Source organism: Haemaphysalis longicornis, unplaced genomic scaffold (assembly GCF_048455015.1).
Source record: "Haemaphysalis longicornis isolate Haplotype H1 unplaced genomic scaffold, Haemaphysalis longicornis Haplotype H1 scaffold_2, whole genome shotgun sequence".
In the NCBI taxonomy this organism is placed as follows: domain Eukaryota; kingdom Metazoa; phylum Arthropoda; class Arachnida; order Ixodida; family Ixodidae; genus Haemaphysalis; species Haemaphysalis longicornis.
In genome coordinates, this window is record NW_027526295.1 from 92,077,320 (window position 1) to 92,083,448 (window position 6,129).

Genomic DNA, 6,129 nt, shown 5'->3' on the forward strand with positions numbered 1-6,129 from the left:
GGAATGTGTAGGGGTAGTAGGTCCCATTTATCCTGTGAACTTGCTCCTATACATTTTTTGATGTAACAGAGCTATTTATAGAAGAGACACATTTTGCCAAGAGGATTTCTCGCCATTGCGGCGGATGTACCTTGCTTTTGTTCTTTTCTTTTTAAACTTTATTAGGTTTTCCTGCGTTGGGTACGTTCGAAACACACCCCATGCTTTATTTCGCTCTTTTTTCGCCTGTGTACACTCTGGGTTCCACTATACCTTGTGGTTTCGCCTCACCACTCCGGTGGACTGTGAAACAGCTATGCGTGTAGAATTAACAATGCGGTATCTAAATACTTTAATATGTTCGTCAATGCTAAGGCTGTACTAGAAAACGCGTAAATTTGCGTGGGAAGTAAATAGTTCCTAGTTGGCAAGCTGAAGTTTCCACCGGCGTGGTTTCGTTGGGATCATGGTTGGTGAAGGTATTACGCTGATCATCACAGGTATATGATCGCTCCCATATGAATTGTCTATGATGTCCAACCTACAATCCCTAAAAACAATCGGTGAACTGAAAGACAAATCTATGCATCTCATGTTTCCTGAGCTTGGACAGCTGTATGTAGGTTTGCCGGTGTTTAAAAGACAGACATTATCGGAAAGAATAAAATCCTCTAATATCTGACCCCTTGCATCAGTGTTTCGCTCCCCCAAAAAGACGAGTGGGCATTAAAATCGCCAACTATTAAAAAGGCTCCGGTAGTTGTTTACCAAGTCTTCAAAATCTTCCAGTGTTACTGTGAGGTGTGGCTCCATGCACACACAGCACACTGTGATTGTTTTAAATGCAAGCACGGTGACAGCCGCTGCTTCTAGACCAATTTTAAGTTTGTCTTCTCGAGCTGCTACGCCATTTTGGACAATTATTGCCACTCCGCCCGAGAGCCTACTCGCCAGCTCTCGGTCGCAGCGGAAGACCTGCTAACCTTTCAGTATATTCTTGTGTTTAGGACCGAAGTTTGTTTCCTAAACACCAACGGCAACAGGTTACTGTGTGGCGAAGATGTTATTTGATGAAATGAAATCTAGGTTTTAAGTCCAGTGATTAGGGGCTTGTTTCTCTCTGTGTTGTCCAAGGTGTTCTGCCGCCCATCCGAAGTAGAGGGCGCAGAACCTCCTTCAGTTGTGTCGATCGTCTCTTCAGAGACGCTGGAGGTTCGTGCAAGACGCACGTGTGTTGAATGAAGTGTCTGACCTCACCGTGTGGCGTGAGGCCTTGGAGACTGCCGAACCAGGGGTCCGTGCAGCGCGCTTTGGGGGTGATGGCGCAGTCTTAGCTGCTTCCACCTGGGGCACGAGGAGCCTTGCTTTAGCCTCACTCTGTGTGGCTTCAGCAGGCACCGAAGGCCGCTGTGACGCTGCGCCCTGTTGCACCACAATAGAGTTAGATTGGGTATGTGCCGGTGAGAGTCGCCTTCTTGCATCAGGAAATGTTAGTTTCTCTGTCACTGTGAGTGTGATTATTTCTTTGTATTTTTTCATGGCGGGCAAGCACGGGAGTATGCTGCGTCGTTGCCCTTGCAGTTCACACAGAGCTGTTGTTCAGATTTGCAGTTGTCGGCAACGTGATCGTTGGAGGCACATTTGGCGCACGTGTCTTGGCCCCGGCAGCTCAGCGAGCCGTGGCCGTAGTGTTGGCACTTGTAGCATCGGCGTGGATTTGGTATGTAGGGTAAAGAGTTTCATCTTTGTGTACCCCACCTCTACAGATTCTGGGAGGATGCCTGATGCCAAGGTCAGGACGATGTGCTTAGTCTCAATCTCCTTGTTTTCACATTTGATTTTGATTCTGTAGACATTTGCGACATTTTGCTTTTTTACGCCTTCTAGAAATTGCTCCTCCGGCGAGTACTTCAGGTCGTCACAAGAGATAACTCCACGTGCTGTATTGAGTGACCTGTGTTCACTGACGGGTAAACGGATGTCTCCAAAAGACGTTAGTTGCGGCAGCTTCTCGCATTAATGTTTGTAGAGCATTTCGATGGGATGTCTTCATTCGCCAGCTTTTTGATGTTGTAGCCTTCCGCAATGGTGGGTGTTAACGTCTTTGCAACAAAAAAGGCGAGACGAGTCGTGTGGTTTTTTTCTGAGTCATTACTGTGCACCACGTGGAAGTGTGGGAAGTTGTTCACATTTTATTAAAGAAGTTGGCAGTCGCGTCGGTGCCCCTTTTTTCGAGAGGGATCATTTGAACGAAAAAAGGAATCTATGAAATCAAAAACATGTTCGGCCATGGTGCTAGCCACTCACCAAGGAGCCCAACGAGGGGACGGGACAGAAACTCGCGGGCAAGTCCTGCCCACGCCAGCCATACACCACGACTATAACCAAATATTGCTGAACGCAGTGTCATTCGCCACACAAGCTTAACCCTAGCCGCCAGAAAAAAGGGAAAACGAAGAAGGAACGAGACGACAGGAAAGTTGTTAGAAAGAAGATAGGAAAGTAAAAGATGAAGGGGAGGGCAGGAAGAGGTGAGTGTCGCTTCCCCCCGGGTGGGTCAGGCCGGAGGTGCCGTCTACGAGAAGCAGAGGCGACAGTGGTGTGTTGCCTTCGCCAAGGGGCCTTAATGGTCCAAACACTCGGCGTCGGCTCAACCACCAGGGCCCTCTTTTCCCCGGACACGGCGCTGCCTCGCAGGTCTAGGCGTGGGTGCTCGGGGTCCGTGGTGTCGCACTGTACACACAAACATCTGCTTGAACAGATGCCCCCTGCGCGGAAGTGCCAGTGCTGAAGACAGTTATTCCATCAGAGTTGTCAGTGGAGCTCAGGTTCAAGAAGATGGGTCAGAGTAGGCAGGTCAGAGAAAGGGAAGGAGAGCAAAGCGAGTCAGCAGGAAAAACAAGTGCGGACGCCCTAATACGACTGCTTGAATTTCTTCGGCATCAAGTACATATGAGAGTAGAGACAGAAAAGGGGCAAAGATCGCGGATTCAGAAACAGACAATAGATAGTACGAGAACGTTCCCAACAGCAGCGAGTTGTTACAGGTAATGGGAAAAAGTGTGCATCTTTTGCAAACAAAACAACCATGCGACAGAAGATTGTCGGCGCAGCATCCTGATGGCAGGAGGGCGGCGCTCGCAGCCAGCAGCCCATGCTCTAGGTGTATACGGCCAAACCACATGGCACGCGTTTGCAGAGCAAATGTGCAATGCAAATAATGCGAAGGACGGCACGCGACGTCAATGTGTCGGGCGAAACGAGAAGCGAAAGCAGTACAACATGCCGCAATGGTGCACCCACAAGGATCGACCACGTGCAGCACGCATACCATTGAATGACAGGAAAACAAATGCGTGCTACTACAAACTGGGGTAGCTTGGAATAAAGAAAATCCTCATGGAACTACGCGTGACTATTACTAGACAGCAGCAGCCAAAGATCTATTCATTGCCACCCGATTACCGTAATCAATAGGAGCGAAGGTCATTAAACAAGAAAAGTTGATGATTGGCTCTTTCAGCGCTACCGAAACGGTGGAGATCATAGACGTGGTAAAAGCGAAAGTAAAGCATCAAACCAAAAACCAAGCCACCGTGATTGAAGCCCTAAATGTGGATGTGATATCCCGCGACTGTCTGCCAGGACCCACAAAAGGAATCAGAGAAGAAATGGAGAAACTACATAATGAGATCGCAGACGAGACACGCAGAACAAAAACGCCGAGATTGGTAGGCTTGCTAATTGGGTCTGATTTTTCTTGGGAGTTCTTCACGGGACCAATCAATCGACTAGGAGAGAGGCTAATCGCTGCGGGGACAACGCTTGGATGAATAGTTCAAGGGCCATGCGCATAAAACGAGCTGAAAGCAATAAAAGGAGAGGCAGTCATGGTACTTCACATTGACGCGGCTGATAAAGAAATTCTGAAAGAACTGCAGGAAGTTTCTAGTTTCGAGTCGATCGGCCTAGCAACAAAACATGGTCAACCGAGTTCAGAAGATAAAATCTTTGAGCGGTTCGAGGAGCAAATAACGATGGACAATGGTCGCTACTCGGTCGGTCTACCATGGAAAGAAAAACATAAACATAGACAGCAGCAAAACGATTGCAACAAAGGCTAGTACAGTTAACAACCAGGCTTAAGAACAGTGATTCTGTCAAGAGATATGACGATGCCATACCGCAATATTTCACCTCTGGTGTGCCTGAAATAGGTAAAGAGAAAGCTGTACAAATGACTAATCTTTCGTACTTTGTACCTGAACACGCACTGATTCGGGGGAACCGAGAAAACGCGAAAGTTAGAATGGTTTTTCACGCGTCGGCAAGGTGGATGGAAAACAGATCACTCAAGGGCAACTCAGAAGCTGGCCACAACTTCAGCAAAGAGAGAAAAGAAAAGACGCCACCAACCGGAGACCTGGAAAAAATATTGCTGCTGATGAGCATCAATGAGAACGACCAAAAAATCTTGCGTTTTCGAGTGCATAAACACTATGCCAGGGCAGACTAACGGATGAAATTGAAACACGGAGAACAGCAAGAGAGACATTAGGAACCACAGTGAGAAAATTTGTACTTTTGGCGATGATCAATGACTATCTCAAAAAAATTAATTCCCTATTTACAAGAACAACAGAAAAGCTACAGATGGCAATTTATGTCCACGACGTCATACTGGGAGCCGCAAGGATCGCTGAATCCATCAATTGGTACGACGACACAAAAATGGTGCTTCAGAGTTAGGGAGGAGTTCATCATCATATAAGAAGCCTTAAGACCTACATGAGCAAAATAATTTCGAGGATGACGATCGCAGTAGAACAGTTGCAAACCTAAGCAACAGAAGTGGAAGGAGTGCTAAATAATTGACCCTTAACCTGTCTGTACATCGAGCCTGTCGAGCCTATGCTAATAAATCCTGCGGATATGATTGGACAACGATGTCACCTCAACGAGGCACAAAGTCGATTGGCTGGAGATACTAAAAAAGGACGGAAAAACCAAGGTAAGATCACAAGGAACTGGTCGGCAAGATGGCACCGAGAGTACTTGAAGGAAGTCGGACAAATATCAAGCACAAAAGCAGCAATCGGACAAACATTAGAGGAAGGCGACGTCGTTCTACTGGGAGGAACTGTACTGAGAGACACCTTTACCCGCTCGAGAACTGCTTGAAAGACGCGCCCCACAGGCCATCCTAGCGCACTTTTGGCGGGCGGCAATCTGTTAATTATCACCATCATCGGCCCTGAAGAGGAAGAAGACCAGCGCCTAGCACTGTGAGCGCGTGATCGGTTCTGGCAGACATGAATGATGGAATGCAAACGGCTTGCCGGCCTCCGTCGTGTTTACAGAGGTATTTGTATTTTGACGCAGTGATGTTCAGCCGTATTTTACCTTCAGTCATAGTGAACCTTACTTCCGTCCATCTTATTGAAACTTTCAACAACAATGCATCTTTTAGTCCCCTTGGGGATGCAACACCGTAGTTTCACATTATTGTCCACCTCGCTTTTCAACAGTGGCCCGCTATCGAATATTTTATTGAGATGCAGTTGTATGATACAGTAACAGACTCACGTACCGATCTAAATGTTAAATGCTCGTAGAGAGGTTTTTACAGGACTGCGGCCAAAAAAATCATCTACATCAGGGCAATTTTAAGGGCAAAATAAATTGCTATATACTCGCCTGTGTGCTTGCTCCAGAGGAATGCTTTTTCCGGCTAGACCAAACACTGTTTGTTAGACCCAATACGCGTTGGTGAGATGGCAAACTAAGCATTGCACGTGACGGAGAAAGTGGAAGTAACATAAAGAAGGTCCACTTTCAAAGTTTTCGTACACACATTATGAAGGAACATCGTCGTTATATAGAGAAAAATAATTTACATAACAAAAGTAAAACATTAAACCTAATAAAGGGGCTACGGAGACAAAATGCAAGTTCGGTATATTCGAAGATTGCGTCGTTCCTTCACTTCCATGAAACCTAACTTGAATAACCGATATAATTAATAAAAAATGGCCATGCGACCCACGAGCTCATTTCACGCACTAGTGTACATGACGTATTAGCGGCAGCTGTGCGTTTGGCTGTGGTCAAGAAAATCGGACATATATTAAACAGGGGTTTGAGCTTGCT